The sequence below is a fragment of the Suncus etruscus genome, chromosome 5 (assembly GCF_024139225.1).
Source record: "Suncus etruscus isolate mSunEtr1 chromosome 5, mSunEtr1.pri.cur, whole genome shotgun sequence".
In the NCBI taxonomy this organism is placed as follows: domain Eukaryota; kingdom Metazoa; phylum Chordata; class Mammalia; order Eulipotyphla; family Soricidae; genus Suncus; species Suncus etruscus.
Genome location: NC_064852.1, coordinates 19028112 through 19045939, shown reverse-complemented (window position 1 = coordinate 19045939; position 17828 = coordinate 19028112). Strand labels below are relative to the sequence as shown.

Sequence of the window (17828 nt, the reverse complement as noted above, 5' to 3'; positions counted from 1 at the left end):
GTCCCCCAAGCAACCTCAGAAGTGATTCCTGAGCACAGAGCCAGGAGTAACCCCCTAGTATCATCTTATGTGGCCTCAAAACCAAAATAAATAAATAAATAAATACCAACAATGGGGCCCGGAGAGATAGCACAGCGGCGTTTGCCTTGCAAGCAGCCGATCTAGGACCAAAGGTGGTTGGTTCGAATCCCGGTGTCCCATATGGTCCCCCGTGCCTGCCAGGAGCTATTTCTGAGCAGACAGCCAGGAGTAACCCCTGAGCACCGCCGGGTGTGGCCCAAAAACCAAAAAAAAATAATAAAAAAAATAAAAAAATACCAACAATGAAGGGTTTGACGCCCCTGCTCCTTGACAAGGAAAGAAAGCGATTTGTATTTGTCTTCCAAGGCGTGAAGTATTTCCTACCCCTGTTAAGCAAATGAATTATCTACATCTTCGGATTCCCTGGACCAGCAGCTGAACCATAAATCCTGCTTCCAGGGCTTTTGACAGGGCCCAGAAAGTTAATGAAGACGAAGGGGAGGTGTCCTGTGGAGATGGGCTGGTCTGCAGCGTCCATGGGCACTGGGCTTCCATTTCCGGGTGAAGGGGACTACTGGGCGCTGAAGGGCAGCAAGAAAAGGGGTTAGAGGAAAACAATGGGCACAGGACGGTCATTTCCCCTCCCCCCCCCCGCTTCTTCCTCCTCTGCTGCCTCTTCCTTCTCCTCTTCCTCCTCCTCTTCCCACTTTTTTCTTCTCCCCTCCTTCTCCTTTTCATTCCCCTCCCCATCTTCCTCCTCCTCATATCTGACATGTTCAGTGGCTGCTGCAGACATGGGTCTAATCCCCGAAGTGCAGGGTAGCCATGTTTAGCCACAGGTACTTGCTGACAGCCTGTGATCCTGGTCGCTCATAGGTACAAGCTGCTTCCCACCTCTTACATAACCCCCAGCACATTTTTGCCCGCACTTCGCTCTGCTCCACTCCGTGGGGGCTGCAGGGAGTTGTGTAAGCCACTAACTCCTGAGATAATCAAATACATGTTGCTTCCGCCCTTTGAAGCGATGAGCTCAGCCGCCCCAAAATAAATCTAACTGTTGATATTTAGCTTCAGTTCATCTCCCGCCCAACATCCCATTATTAATCTTCTTCCAACAGTCAAAATATTGTTAGATCTTCACTGAGTCAGAGACAAGATTAAGCAGCTGGCTTCCTTCGGTATTTAATGTATTAATCTCTAATTTCTGTCCCCCCCCCTTTTTTTTTTATCTCTTTCTTGGTTTTTGGGCCATGCCCGGCAGTGCTCAGGGCTTGTTTCTGAGTCTGCGTTCAGGGATCACTCCTGGCTCAGGGACCACTCGAGGAACCATATGGGATATCAGAGATTGAATCCAGGTTAGTCTCATGCAAGGCAAGCACCCTCCCCGCTGTGCTATCGCTCTGTCCCATTAATCTCCCGTTTGTGACTGAGCCACAGGGTGTGTGTGGACTTGAAAGGGGAGAGGAAGGCGAGACTCCAGCGAGATCTGTGATGCACGCTGGTTTGAAGTGACTCTGGTATTCCCTGACTGGAGAAACCAGTCCTTGACTCTCAGTTCTTTTTAGCCACGGTAATTGACCTTCCGTTTCTTTGCCGTGTTTGCCCTTAGCTTCCAACCATGCAGCTTTTTTTCCCAGACCTTTTAGACACAGTTTCTTTCTTTTTGCTCTCCCAAGCTCTGAAATGGGGCATGGGGGGGAAGTGGTTTGAGCCTCAGTTTCCCAGTAGATTCGGTCATTTTCAGCCTCAAACAGGTGAAACTGACCCCTTGCATGGACCCATTGTTGGGAACTACAGGCTCCTGGCAGAGTGCTCAGAAAAGATCTTCTGGCTCTGTGCCTTTGAGACGATGCCTCAGTATCCCTGGACTCACTGGGCCCATGGAGCTGATTCTCAGAGCCATGAGGATTAGTCAGGTCCTAGTGGCCTGGCAGCTGCAGGGCAAGTGCCTGCCTCTTAGTACTCTTCTTTGAGCTCAGTTGCAGCATGTTCACAGCAGGTTCAAAGAAGACAGCGCTAGGAGACTGGCCAGTCCTGGCACTGGACACCATAGTCCTGGGGACCAAGAGTCACCTGAGTGGCATCACACACTGTCAGGAAAGTAGAGAAGGACCCGAAATGGTGGAGGCAAAGCTGGGGTCTGGCCAGTGGGCAGGAGTCAAGACCTCGCAAAAGGCCGCAGGCACAAGCTGGGCTGCAGACAGGCTACACAGGGGCCTGAGAGATAGGACAAGATAGGGGATAGTACAAGAGTACTTGTTTTGTTCACAGCTGACCTGAGTTCACCCCTGGCATCTCATAGGGTCCCCTCAAGCTCTATAAGGAGTGATTGATCCCTGAGTACTGCCAGGTGGGGCCCAAAACTGAATCAGAAGGAAAAGACAGTCCAGGGAGTCCACTCAGGAGTGATAAACTCCCTAACACTAGATCCTCAATTTAGGGCATGTGTCAGCCAGTTTCCTTGCCTACTTGGTCCGTCCACACCCATTTGGTTTAGGTTTTGTTTTTTGAGTCATACCTGCCAGCACTCAGGGCTTACTCTTGGCTCTACACTGAGGAATCACTCTTGACAGGTTCAGGAACCTTATGGGATGCTGGGTCAGCTGAGTGCAAGGCAAATGCCCTTCCCATTGTGCTCTTGCTCCAGTTCCTTCACTTCTTTATTTCTCACAGTGACAGACATTTGTCACCCTCACCTTAGCCAAGCCATATTGCCTGCACTCAGACAGGAAGACCGGTGGGGGTGTTGGAGCACAGGACCCTGCCGGGAATAGTGTCCCCCTTAACTCATCCCCCCCACTTCCCTTTTCTGGGGGAGAAGCTCTAGCATTTAAATCAGGAATGCCTGAAGGACATTGTCTTCAGGTTTTGAGGCTCTGACTTGTTTTTAAAGTTAAAATGAATGCCTCCCCAAAAAAGTTTTCATCCCATGTTTTATTTTTCTAATTATGTTTCATTTACCTGGTTGTTTTAGCTCTACCTTATTCATAATTTTGCTGATACCTGTACATTCCGTTGTCCGGCTATATCCTAATTGCGTTATCTTTTTTTTTTTTTTCTGTCCTCAGTCATCTGATTTGCTGCTGGTTTTTCTGTCTGAGGAGCAATCTATTCTGAGCAGTCCTGTCCTGTCCCTCTGCCTTCATGCCCAGGGGCTGCTTTTTTCTGGCCCTGTTCCCAGGAGTGAAAACAAGCTGAGTCTAGGCAGTGGGTCTAAACACAAGGTGGGATTTCAGTCTAGAAACATTTTTAGTTGACGAACCTTAGGGGGGTTATTGAGGAGAGTAGTGGTCCCTGGCTTCTAAAACCTGCAGTCCAGAGGTCCTACATTTTAATCCTATTGGTGAGCACCCCCCCCCATTAAGAACCTCTCTACCCCAACTTAAAGGCCAAGGTCAGAACATCCTGCTATAGGCATGAAGTTGTTTGCCTTCCCATGGAAATGCTGAGACGTTTGTCCTAAATGGCTGCACAAAGTCACACCTTCCCAGCAGTTCTGAAGTGAGAAAAGATTCTCCCAGACAGAGAACGGGCTTGTCCTTGAGACATTTTGAAGCACGCCCTGCCCCATCCCTCTACAGGCACCAAGATGCTGGATCGACCAGTCACGCCAACAGTCACTTAAAAGTCTCGGGCCATGTTTTAATGTTGCTCTCACTGCCTGAAGTCACTGTGAAGGCCTTTTTCCCCCCTTTTCTCATTTTATGAGGTGAACAGTGAAACCCAGTTTTTATAGTTCTTCATTTTTGACACATAAAACCACATTTTACCAGACCTGATTCCAAGGATATTGATTTTTTTTTTAAGTCTCATTTTTTGTTTGTTTGTTTTGTAATACCCAGAAGTACTTAGGAGTTTCTCCTGGCTCAGGGATTAGTCCTAATGGGGCTTGGGGGATCGTATGGGATGCTGTGGATCGAACCCAGGTCAGCCATCTATACGGCATCCTCCCTGCTGGACTTTTACTCTTGCCCCCACATCCATTCTTTTGTGTTTGTTTGTTTGTTTGTTTGTTGGGGGGTTTGTTTGTTTTGTTTTGGGACCACACCCAGCAGTACTCTGTTTACACCTAGCTCTGCATTCAGAAATGTTTACTCCTAGCTCTGCATTCAGAAATCACTCTCGGTGGCTCAGATGACCTTATGGGGATTCTGGGGATTGAACCCAGGTAGGAGACCTGCGAGGCAAACGAGCACCCTTCATGCTGTACTTCCGCTCCAGCCCCACATCCATTATTCAAAGCCGCTGTTCTCAAGTTCCAGTCTGGCCACCAGAGGGTTCCAGGCCCCCATTCTGGGCCATACAAAGCCAACATCACATAAATGCCTCTCCAGTTCTCACTCATTTCTGATTCCTGCCAGCACGGGTGCTTGTGTCCTGAAACCTTCCTGTTTGTTTATAATGACTCCAAGATATAGAAAGACGTTGTGGCCCCAGACGTGGGCTGTGGTGGCAGTGCCATGCTTGCATACTCACTTGTAATGGACATGCCCAGACAAGGTGGCACAGGCAGGGAGGCTTGATTCAGTTCCATCCAACCTCTGTTGGTCTGGACATTGTCTTACACAGCCAGAAAACATTGAACGTGACCTGAATTTCAAAGACTTGTTGAGTCTTTGGAAACATGAGGAGCAGGGTGGCTTATGAGAGGGAAGCTGAGTGCCTCAGTGGGGCTCCGGGTGTAGCATGAAATAATTAACGATGAGGCTGGATGGTGGAGGATACCATCCAGCCCACATGGCTCTGCAACCTCCATGCAGCCGGCGAGTTCCAGGCCCAGGTGAAATCACTCACACGCAGGCTTCAGGAAGAATCATCTTTATTCATGCCCTAACCACCACAGGTGTGTGGCCTATGTCAACCTTTTAAGCATTCAGCTATATTATGCTAGCCCTGCATCTTATCTCCTGTTAGCCATCTTCCCTTTGGGCTCCATGCGGCCCAAAGATCCAAAAACCAGGAAACCAAGCCGGGCCAAAAGAGAAACGGCAAAAGACAAAAGGGGGGCCGAATCCCTTTCGTCCCAGGCTTATCTAACTTTTTCCCGACCCCTCCCAGGAATGGGAGGTCTTGCAGGTAGGGTCACACCTATTATCCGGTTAAGACCCCTCCCAGAAATGGGTGGGTCTTAGGGTACACCACATTTCCCCCTTTTTTAAATATTTTCATGCGCCAACGTAATAAAGTGAAAATTAATATACCAGCCCTTTTCAAAAACATATTATTTGCAAAATATACTTTACACCTGTAACCTAAAATTCTATTAATGCTTTTTTACCAAGCACTATTTCGGAACTTTCATGTTCCTATATTTTTAAACTATATTGGGGGAACTTCACTGTTCCTATATTTTTCCTATACACAAGTACTTCAGCATACATGCATAACATACATTTTAAAAACAGGCTAAGTACATTAAAATACACAGTAAAACATTTTGCAATTGAAAATATTAACTCTGAAAGACAACAAAACACATTTAAATTATAAAGAAAATGACTTAAGACAAAGATGCAGGTGGTTAGAAATTAGATGTTTAAATGAGCTAAACTGAATGACTTCCCTTTTATTTTTATTTTTTAAGTACTAAGTAAAACTTATCCCATCACCAACTATGAGTAAAATATTACTACCCACTAATTTTCTACACCTAAAACCATAGTTCAGATGATTAATTTGTCCCACGTTGATCTCACCACGTGGCTTCTTTAAACTTTTAAAGTTCAGATGTTTTGTTCCACGCTGATCTTACCACGTGGCTTTCTTCCGTAGTTCCAGGCTCCGCTGCCGGTTTGTGATCTGGAGCGAGGATTTCAGGTTTTTCGCTTTTCCGGGCAAAGCTGAGCCCAGCCAAGCCGATTCCAGCCGAGATCCCAGCCGAGCCGAGCTGCTTGGAGCTTGCCGCTTGGAGCTTTTTGCCGCAGGGGCTTCACCGCTGCCTTTTTTCCCCTCTGGGAGCACTTTGGATGTTCAGAGTTCCAAGTGATTTAAACTAAAAGTTCAGTTCGAAATTTCCAAAGTCGAAATCCAAATTTAAGCCAAAGGTCATTTTCAGAAAATCAGTCCATTTTCAATAGTCTTTTTTCTCCTCCTTTTCCAATTTAGACTTTTAATAAGTCTTTGAAGAGGCCCAGGTTTTTGTTTCTTGTAACAAAGTTTTAGTTCTGGGCCTGAGCCTGGGCTGGAGGTGATGCAAGCTTCCACCTCTTTTGTTTTAATTGCCCTTGTTTCCCTAGAAGGGGTCACGGCCATGTTTGAACATGGCTGCACGTGGCCCAGTGTTTTGGGCTCAGTGCACCCGAAAAGAGCCAAAATGAAACAGAAGAGCAGAAATCTCACCATTTTCGCTGTTTTGTTGGGTTCAGGATTCAGGTCAAAGTTCGGAGCGCCATTTGTTCGGGCGCCATTTGTAGCATGAAATAATTAACGATGAGGCTGGATGGTGGAGGATACCATCCAGCCCACATGGCTCTGCAACCTCCATGCAGCCGGCGAGTTCCAGGCCCAGGTGAAATCACTCACACGCAGGCTTCAGGAAGAATCATCTTTATTCATGCCCTAACCACCACAGGTGTGTGGCCTATGTCAACCTTTTAAGCATTCAGCTATATTATGCTAGCCCTGCATCTTATCTCCTGTTAGCCATCTTCCCTTTGGGCTCCATGCGGCCCAAAGATCCAAAAACCAGGAAACCAAGCCGGGCCAAAAGAGAAACGGCAAAAGACAAAAGGGGGGCCGAATCCCTTTCGTCCCAGGCTTATCTAACTTTTTCCCGACCCCTCCCAGGAATGGGAGGTCTTGCAGGTAGGGTCACACCTATTATCCGGTTAAGACCCCTCCCAGAAATGGGTGGGTCTTAGGGTACACCACATCCGGGTACAGGGTTGAAAGGTATTATTGTATGAGGTTTGCTTTTAGGTGAGCAAGGAAGGCCAGATGGTGGCTCTGGGGTTTAGGAAGTGCCTGAAGCAAGCATATGGTCCTGAGTTCAAACCCCACCAACCACCAGAAGTGACCCTGAGCATGAACTGGGGGGTGAGAATTTCTTAGCCCAAGATGTCTCCCACATTCTACACACACACACACACACACACACACACACACACAATAGGGGATAGAGGATTAGATAAAACAGGTGCATCAAAATCTTGAGCATTGCAGTGCTCAGGGGGTACTCCTGGCTCTACACTTAGCAGTCACGCCTGGCAGTGCTCAGGGAATCGTATGGGATGCTGGGGATCAAACTTGGGTACGCTGCATGCAAGAAAACACCCTCCCTACTGTGCTATCGCTCCAGCCCAGATTTGAAAATTTGGTTTGGCTTCAACAATCTTTCTTTTTTAAAATATTTATAATCAGAAGCATTATGGAAGGCTCTCCAAATGTTTCTCCGAACTGCAGAAGAACAGGAGCAAATAAAACCCCACCTGAAAACAATTGCATCATAACCGTCACCAAAAGACCAAGAGGCCCCAGACTACAGGTTTTGAGTCCGAAAAGGGACGAGGCTTGTCCTCTCACTGTTAAGCTTTGCCCAGGGAAAAAGCTTCGTGTGCTCCTCACAGCTGTGCATGCTGTATTATTTCATCACGTACACTTGGAGAAAGAATGGCCCCATACCAAGGGGAAAAGAAGTTGTGATTTTCAGATGTCTCAAAGTGATGCCTCCAAAAGCAATAAGACTTCTCCAAAGGTGGGTGGACTTGTGTGTGATAAAACAAGTAGAACAAAGTGTTAGCAGTTCCTGAACCTCACTTGTGGGAATACGGTGTTCACTCAAAGTTCTTCCAAATTTTTAGATGTTTGAGAATTTTTATAATAAAAATGTGGAAAAATAAGCACCTCCATGGAAGAAACCTCCCTCCCTTCAGAGGAACAAAAGAAACAAAACAAAGCAGGAGAAAAACTGTTTGGCACAGCACTCCTAACTAATTCTAATGTCCTTGGGCACCTGGAAAGGTGGGCACAGGGGAGGGGGATGAGGGTGGAAATCCTTAAATCAAAAATTTAAAGACAAGAAATAAAAAGAATTGAAGCTGGAGCAATAGCACAGTGGTAGGGCATTTGCCTTGCATGCGGCCAATCCAGGACAGATGTTGGTTCGGTCCCTGGTGTCCCATATGCTCCCCCGAGCCAGGAGCAATTTCTGAGTGCATAACCAAGAATAACCCCTAAGTGTCACAGGGTGTGGCCCAAAAAGCAAAAAAAAAAAAAAAAAGAAAAGAAATAAAAAGAATTGACTGCATATCTGTATTAGAAAGGAAAGGATACAGTCTTGGTCTGAATTAAAACTGATTCAAGACAAATTAAGTAAAGGGTATTTAAAAAGTCTGGGAAGCGGCCAGAGAGATAACATGGAGGTAAGGTGTTTGCCTTTCATGCAGAAGGATAGTGGTTCAAATCCCGGCATTCCATATGGTCCTCTGTGCCTGCCAGGTTTGATTTCTGAGTGGAGAGCCAGGAGGAACCCCTGAGTGCTGCCGGGTGTGACCCAAAAAAAAACAAAAAATAAAGTCTAGGAAACAACAAAGAACATAAAATATAATAAAACAGGCTTGAGAAAATGTGACTGAACCTAAGAAGAAAAACAACATATAATGAAGTGGAGCCCACCACAAGAAAAACCAGAAATGTCTAATAGAACCAACTAATTTCTAAATCTAACCCTGAGAAAAACTTCTAGAAACGGATGGTTTGTGAATTGAGCAGCTCATGGCTCTTGAAGAAACTGCCCAGCAACACTGCAGATAATATTCAGAGTCCAAGAAGAAAGAAAAAAAATTCACAAGTCACAAGACTTCTTCTCAGCAAAAAAGAGCAAATAATGTACACAACCAACCAGTCTATAAAGCAACAATGGAAACTCATTCTCAAAGGAAGCATGCTGGCCAGGGAGATGGCTCTGAAGACTGAGGCTAAGGATGTGGGTACTCAATCCTAGCACCCCCTGACCAGCCTCACTGTGAGCCCCACAATATCTTTTTCTCCTCCCCCAATTAAAAAAGTCATCGAGGATTTATCTTTTCAAATATCAAAGCTAGAAGAAAAAGATTTCAGCATATATGAATACCTGAGCCTTTAAGAGGCTCCCAAGGAATGTTCTAAAGGGTGAACGAACTTCAGCCAGTGAGAGATGAGTGGCAGATTTCAGCTGTGGGTGGGTAGCAGGCTGGCACAGTTTCTGGCAGATTTAAGATCAAAACAAAGATGAGAAAAAGGGCAAAGAAATTCTAAGTAAGTGATATCTGGTCTCACACAGTAGAAGTCTTAAGTCAACATGGAACCGGTGAAGATGAAAGTAAAACAGTCTTGCTTAGTTTTGTATGTCCTAATGGGGGACAAGCCCGAGAAATAGCACAGAGGAGGTAGGACTCTCTGTATGCCATGCATACCAGCTGACTCCCAGTTCATTTCACTAGCATATATGGTCCCCCAAACAGCCAGGCATGAACTCTGAGCATGCTAGGTGTTGCCTAAAATCCACCCACTCAACCTTACCCCCCCCCTCCCCAAAAAGAAAGAAAAGGTAAAAAAAAGATACTCTGAATCTAGAATGAAAACTCTGGTGTTTGGCTTTGGGATAGACAGAAGAGTTTGGGAAATAAAACCAACTCAAAATAGACATGAGTACTATGAAATGAGATCCCTGATAAAGGGACCATAGCGAATCCATCTGGCCTCAATCAGAAGAGACGAGTTGAGAAAGCCGGAGTGACAAACGTACAAGACAATTGGCAGGCTAGGAGCGCGCATCAGCAGCAGAGCACAGCTCCAGGCCATCACTATAAGGTCGTGTCTTCAGTATTGTGAGTAGAGGGGAAAGCTCCCCCCACACTGGCCTCAAAACAAGAAACAAATCATTGTTCACCCCACCTTCAAACACAGATCCTGAAACAATAATTAAACATGAAAAGATGCCCAACCTTACCCATAATGAGAAAAATGTAAATTCAGACTGTACCAAGGTACCGTTTCTCAGAGACCAGATTGGCTCAAGGATGCCAACAGCATTCCGCTAGTGAGGAAGAATAGCTGAGCACGGGGTGTGTGTGGTAGTGGGGTACTGTGCATACAGAAGACAGGATGCACACTGGACACAGATGATCTCAAAGGGTGTTGGGACTGTCTGAGGACTGTTGGCTTTTGTCTTTGCACCCTGCAGCCTGAAGACACCAGAACTATGTGTGATTACTGGCACCTACTCAGAGCTGCCAAGTGCTGAGGTTAGCCTGCATACCTGTACAGAGGAGGGTATAGTGGGTGCTTCCGACTCAGCCAGACATGGGCCCTCTCTGTTCTTTGACCATATTTAAAGAACTGAGGAGCTGTGAGTTGTGTGCTGAGTTCCAGGTAGACCATCAAGGGAGAACGCAGAGAACACAGTTTCTCTCCTGCCAGAAAGCAATAAAAGAGGCCAGGCCATTAGCACAGGCGGGTTGGGCATTTGCCTTGAATGTGGCCAACCAGGGTTCAATCCCCAGCATCCCATATGGTCTCCCAAACACAGTCAGGAGTGATTCCTGAGAGCAGACCCAAGAGCAACCCCCCTGGGCATTGCCGGATGTGGTCCAAAAAAATAAACAAAATTGCAGCAGAATATTGATCTCCTTCATAGGGGACACACACAGGAGAAAGAGAAACCATGAGAGAATCGGGTCCAGGGTGGGTAGAAATGGGAGGACAAAAGCTCGGGAAGGGGAAGAGCATCTGAGTGGGCCTTACCATGCGGCTTGCACCTTTTGCACAGAAATGTCACATTCTCTAAGAATAGGTCACGGACAAGAGTGTGCATATGTTAAAAGATACACGCGGGCTGATGGACAGCTCCCTAGTCAGGGCTGCATGCGTGGGGAGCCCCAAGTGATACCAGCCCTGAAAGCCCCCAAAGTAATACTACCGCTCCCCACACACATACTCTATCACCAAGTACTGCCAGCAGTTTTCCTCTGGGTCCAGGCATTGAACCCCTCAGCCAAGTTGGCCAACTAATGCTGGGAAGGGATCTTGGGCATCTTGAGCACTGCCTGGGTTTGCCCACCCCCACTCTACCTTCCAACCCCCCCAGCCAAGTCAGGTACTGCAAATAAAAACAAACACCGGTGTAGTCCAGGCAAAAATCTCCATACTCTTTGCGGGAGGGATGGAGCACTAACCTAGTAACCTTGGAACTCAGCCCTCTGACTAAACCTGTAATGCTCTGGACTGTTCTGGACCTAGAGTCACTCCCCTGACCCCGTGAGTGTTTTCCACGGGGAGGAGGGATGAGCCCTTCCAAACCCAGGCCCTGGAGAATTGAGCCACTGGTGGCCAGCAGGAGCTGGGTTCCTCCCTGGTTACAGAGACAACAGGGACAGAAAAGAGAGAGGACACGGGTCAGCCACTGGCACTTCTGCTATGGCCAAATTGGCAGGCTAAGACAAGCAGAGCCTGTTGGGTCTGTGTATTGTCACAAGTATCGTATTTTCCAATGTATAAGACGACCCTTCAACCCATGAAAAACTTCCTAAAAGTCTTAAAAGTAAGTTACTTCAAAAAAAAAAAAAAAAGTAAATTACTTCTTAAAAGTAAGAGGGGGGCGGATCACTCATCCCTGAAGCTGGAATAAGTTTCAGCATGCCATTTACCGGCATATAAAACGACTCCCAACTTTTAGGAAGTTTTTCATGGGTTGAAGTGTTGTCTTATGTGCCGGAAAATATGGGTATCAGTCTCCCTGATGGGAATCTGGCTTCAGGAAGAAGGAAGGAGGAAGGTCGTGATCCAGCCAGGAAGCATTCATATGAGAGTAAGCCTACAAGCAGTCAGGGAAGCAGTGGAGATGCCCCATGCTTCAAGCAGCCTGGCTTCAGGGCCCTGTCGCCAACTAAACCTGGGCACTGAGCTAGGAATATTAACTAGAGTCATGGATTAAAGCCTCAGAAACGGGCCAGAGAGATAGCATAGCAGTAAGGCTTTTGCCTTGCACGTGCTGACCCAGGACAGACGGTGGTTTGATTCGGCATCCCATATGGTCCCCCGAGCCTGCCAGGAGTGATTTCTGAGCACAGAGCCAAGAGTGATCCCTGAGCACCACTCAAAAAAAAGGGGGGGGGGGGCCGGGCAGTGGCGCTACAGGTAAGGTGCCTGCCTTGCCTGAGCTAGCCTTGGATGGACCGCGGTTCGATCCCCCGGTGTCCCATATGGTCCCCCAAGCCAGGAGCAACTTCTGAGCGCATAGCCAGGAGTAACCCCTGAGCGTTACTGGGTGTGGCCCAAAAACCAAAAAAAAAAAAAAATGGGGCCAGAGAGATAACATGGAGGTGGGGCATTTGCCTTGCATGCAGAAGGACGGTGGTTTGACTCCCAGCATTCCATTTGGTCCCTCGAGCCTGCCAGGAGTGATTTCTGAGCGTAGAGCCAGGAATAACCACTGAGCACTGCCAGGTGTGATCCTCCCTCCCCTCACCCCCCGCAAAAAAAAAAAAAAAAAGCCTCAGAAACAGCCATAATTTACCAGTGCACTGGAGAATGTGCCAGACTGGGGAAGCACTGTATGTGGGGTAGTCTGATGGTGGCAGGGAAGTGCTGTGTCCCTTGTAGACTGATGGTAGTGGGGGGAGTGCAGGTATGCCATGTCGTCTGATACTGTACTTGCTCCTTTCCAAGGCACCCCTGACCCTCTCCCACTCATACACTCGCAGTACTGTGCGTGGAGTATGGGAGGATGGGGGACAGCATGGTTGCTCGTTTGTCCCCTCAAGACTCTGTTCTTTCTTCCTCAGATCCAAAGCCGTTCCATCCCCAGGCTCCCACTTTAGCCCCATTATGCCTGTATTACAAGGACAGGTTGTGAGGAACTTGAGGGTGTGGTCAGCAGAGTGGATTCATAACCAGAGAGAATCTGATTGGCTTCGAGTGGATCCATGACTATAGAGAGTGTCTGGTTGGCCCTGAGTGGATCCTGGACTGTGAGGAGAGTGTCTGAATAGATCCTAAGTGCTTATTTATTTGGGGGGCCACACCCAGTTACGCTCAGAAGGCCATATGGGTTGTGGGGATAGAAGTCAAGTCAGCCACATACAAGGCTAGTGCTCTCGCCACTGTGCTACCGCTCCGGCCACATCACTGGTTTTAATTGCCTCCAGCAATGCCTGCATCCTAGCCCGGCTGAAGATGCTGAATGGAGGCGCCACGGTCTGACAGTTTCCTGTTAGTCTCTCAGGGTCATTTGCCACCCGCTTCTCACGGCCTGTCACATGGTCCTATCAGAGCCACGGGGATCATGATAGTCTGTCTTGCTCAGAAACAGTGCTATTGATCAGAGTCCCTCACAGCCTGTCTCAGGAGTTTGTTTGGTCTTGAGTGAGTGGAATCCTGGGCTGTCAGTGACGGGAAGCAGAAATGTTGCTGCTCTTCCCGAACCTTCATCTTTGTTGGGGGCAGTTTCTATCATGGGTGCCAGATGTCTTGACCCATCCTGCCCCTGATTTATGCACAGCAATGGAATCTCATTAGTGCCTGTGGACACTGCGTAGACCAAGCTTATAAGTAACTGAAACCTTCCTGAGCTGTGTTAAATCTCAGAACTGTTTTTAAAAGCTCTCTACCCAGGGCCGGAACGATAGCTCAGTGGTAGGGCATTTGCCTTGCACGTGACTAACCCAGGACGGACCTCAGTTCAATCCCTGGCATCTCATATGATCCCCCGAGCCAGGAGCAATATTTCTGAGTGCATAGCCAGGAGTGACCCCTTAGTATCACAGGGTGTGGCCCAAAAACCAAAAATTAAATTTAAAAAATGCCCTTTACCCAGTATTCGACATTATTTCCTAAGCCCAGCCTATCCAGGGTAGTTTTCTTATTCTTGAGTATATTCTCAGTAGCTGACCCCAGCTCTGCTGGGGCTCAATTCCTTGTGGTTGGCAGTTAGAAATACCAGGAGAGCATCTATGGATGTGTATGGACTGTGGCTGTTTTAATGATAAATCCATAGCTGTCGATGATAGTAGTTCAGTAAGGTCTTAATGAAAAATAATGTCACTGTGCTGCCTGATGTAGTCGGAGCAGCTGGTCTCATCTTCATCCTCATTATTAATCCAACTAAAGACAGAGCAGACTTTGGGTTCTTGGGCTAGGCCCTGGGTACCACTTCTGCCCTACTCCTCTTATTCTGTAACCCCAGGCACATAACTTCATCTCTGCTGTGGTGCAGGAATGATGGGCAAGGTCTCCTCTAGCCCTCCCAGAGACCCAGCCTCTTCCACTTCTTAAGCATCACTCTGTCTGGTGCTCCATTCTGGGATCAGCCAGGTCTTGGGTGGGTTAAATATGGGCCCATAACACAGTCATGGATTTCATTCCATTCATGGAAACACTGTCACCCACTGAAGGTTGGGACTTCAGGAGTTCTGTAGGTTGTTCAAGGTCACAGTGCCTGGCAAAATGAGAGTGAAATCCAGGCAGCTCCTGAGGTCTGGTTCCTCCTATCCCTGATTAGTCCCCAAAATACAGGGGTCCAAGCCGCCACTGGCCACGGGGGTAGCTGACCATGGCCCAAATTTTCGTGAGGCTTTTAGAAAAAAACAGTGGGTCTGACCACTTTTGATTTTGGTAGGAAATACTTTTTGACCCTGTTCTATCTGACTTTCACTCTTTTTTTTTTTCTTTCGATGGGCTTTATCAAATGATTGTTTTGTTGATGAATTCAGCTTTTGGGACTTAATCTGCAGATCTATACCTACTCTCAAAGGGAGAAAGGGTTTTAGAGTTTCCATTCATTCTCATTAAAATCAGAACATTTGCATCTTAACTTTTACATCTTGTTCCAGGAATTTTAAGCAGTCTGATTGTATGGAAGTGGGTCGTATTAATTGCAAATGGGCTAGACATCTGCTCGCTAAAACAGAATGATTTTTGATTTTTTTTTTTGTTAAGCTCAGTTTTGTTTTTATATATGATCTATCAGAGTGATGAAGTGAGGACTGTCAGTGAGGCTGGTACCGGCAAGGATTTGCAAAGACTTATCATGTAGCCATAAAAAATGAATTTAAGAGTGAACTTTGGGAAGTTCCTGAATGGGGAGCGATGAAATGTCTTAGCTTTAGTGGATTTTTACCCACAGCTCTCTCGCCACTGTCAGTCTTGGGCACATCTCTCCATGTCTGCATGCTAGCCCAAGGCCAATGGGTTCCAGACCCTGGGACATGCCCCATCCCCCCTAGCTTCATCACCTGCAGGGAGTGAATTGAGCGTGCGTGCGAGGGATGAGGGGTGCCAGGTGGGGAGGCAGATGGCAAGTTAAGTCAAGTAAGCTCTCTCTTCCCTGGTATACAAGTCAATAGTATTTCCCCCAAAGTGAAGTTTCTAGAATACTTGCAATTAAGGAATTAGTTATGCCTCAAAATTTTGGAGTAAATTAGCAGTCTTGTTATAGGTCAGGGGTTTCTAGGAGGAAGTCCCTGTACATGATTTACCTTCCACACTTCCCCAGACTCCCACTTAAGAAATGTCGTCGTGGGAAATGTTCCAAGTACTCATCCCCATATTAAAAAGGAACCAAGAACTAGCAATGGACTGTCACACTGCTTCAGGTAGACTTTAGCTCCTCCTTTTCTCTTCTTGCTCTCTGAATCTCACAGAGCAGCTTCAAAGTAGCAGCAGCTTCCAAACCCCCAGGAGAAAGAGTGGAGTGGAGCACAGGAGGGAGCTCTGGCTTCTGTATGTGCCAGAGAGGGGAGAGGGGCAACAATACCCAAATTAGAATCCATGAGTCAGACTTTGCAGCAGAAGTACCCTGGGTGAGTGGCATTTTCTTGATCGGCACTGGGGGCCCCAGGCTCCGTCAATATTGGTGGAAAGAAGAAATTTGTTGGCTGTTCTGAGGCCTTTTGCCAAAGAGATTGCTCCTGTTTGATATACCATCATCTCTGTGTCGGCATTCATTGCCAAATGTATATAATCGTTCACACCTTCTCCAATCAAAGGTTAAAACACCGAGAACTCTTCCTTTTCCTGTAAATAGCAGATGTCCCTTTTCATCCCGAAATAACTGTGCCATGCTCCAAAGCAAATGTTCCCGGGCATTATTCTCAGGGCGGGCTCAGATTTCAACTGTTTGATAGACTGGCTGCTTCTTCGTCCATCTCAGCCCAGTGGCAAAATAATGGCAAATGGGGAGGGGAGGCCAGCTCACTGGGAGCAGGAAGCTCCCTGGTACCCAGGAGGGTGCCACACAACAGCTGGGGCCTGTGACCTTGAGCTCGCAACCCACCACCGCTGCAGTGCGCATCCGATCCTGTTGCCATCTTGCCCGCTCGCTCAGCCAAATCCCGCCACCGCTCAGGGAAACATGGAAACATGTCTCGTTACCCAAAGGAAGCATCACTCCACGCCCTCAAGATGGGGCAATCATTTAGAACACTTAATTTGTGTTGACTCTTTATTGGCGCACCATTGCAATTAAGTTAGATTAATGAAAGGTAAATTCCAGTCTATACTTGGGAAAAAAAAAACCAGAAAAGATCTCTTGTAAAGATCCTAATTAGTATGTGTGTTTATTTAGCCTCTCCTGGTTTAATTGCATCCCATCTTGCTATTTACAAACAGGCGTCATTAAAGAATAATGAGCGTGTGAAGACATGAATGCTGGCGGCAGATGAGTGGGTGATGGGGGCGGGGGGAACAGAGGGGAAGTCAGCAGTGGAAACTGGTTTAGAGCAAGGGAAAGGGCAGCCTGAGGGATCTGGAGGGAGGACAGAGACTGCCAGGCAGTAAGAATTGGGCTGCTTTTCACTTTCTCTGGTTGCTGTGTTGTCTTGGAAAGATGAGCACATGCACATACATGCACATTCATCCATGGCTATGGCTGGGCGTGTCCAGTTCCCTCCAGCCTGCATGGTGCATCAATGAGGTTTTCCCCAGGGAAGCTGAGCAGCGTGTCCTGGGGCCTGTCCTGGGTTGCGCATCGGTCCCTCCGCAGCCCTGTTCATTAATGTCCACAGAGCAAAACAAACTGGTTGTCTTTTCACTGATGCCACTAACTGATGAATCCCAGTTCTACATCCTGGCTAGAGCGTCATTGCAATTAGAAAATGGCATCAGGACCAGAGCAATGGCACAGTGGTAAGGTTTTTGCCAGGATGGACCTGGGTTTGATCCCCAGTGTCCCGTACAGTCCCCCAGGAATGATTTCAAACACAGAGCCAGGAGTGACCCCTGAGCGTCACCAGGTGTGGCCCAACCCCCCCCCAAAAAAGGAAAGAAAGCAGTATCTCCCTTTTTTTGGTTTTATTTGGGGGGGGTTGTTTTTTGTTTGGGGGCCACACTCAGTGGCACTCAGGGATGCTGGAGATTGAACCAGGATTGGTCGTGTGCAAGGCAAATGCCCTTCTCACTATACTATCGCTCTGGCCCCAGTTTCGCCCTTTTTTTAATGGGTACTCAATCTCCTGTATTCTGCTTGGGTCTGACAGACTGGTGGGAAAGGCTGAGATTTCATGCAGGAAAACAAGAAGCAGCAACAGGAAAACTGCCAGGAGCCTAAGACAGACACTCAACTATCATTGGAGAGTGTAGTTGGTCAGTGGCCAGGAGGACATGTCATGGAGTCCAGCCCTCGAAGATGCTGGAAATTCGTGCCTCAGTTTCCTCTTATGTCTTGTCATCATGGCCAACAGGTGCTTCTGAGGATGCCTGCTACATCATTACAGTTTGGTGCTATTTTAGACCATAGTAAATCCTTATATTTCTCTGGGTGGGTTGAAGTCCATAGTTTAATTTATTTAAAATCTGGATTATAGGAATTCACAGTTTTCAGTGCATCTTTTTTG

At 47.3% G+C, this 17828-nt stretch overlaps 1 protein-coding gene across 1 annotated transcript in view; it reads left to right on the top strand.

Moving 5' to 3' along the window:
• The window catches only part of MED27 (mediator complex subunit 27), a 148928-nt gene that overhangs the window by 104100 nt on the left and 27000 nt on the right, over window positions 1–17828 (top strand). The window lies entirely within an intron of this gene.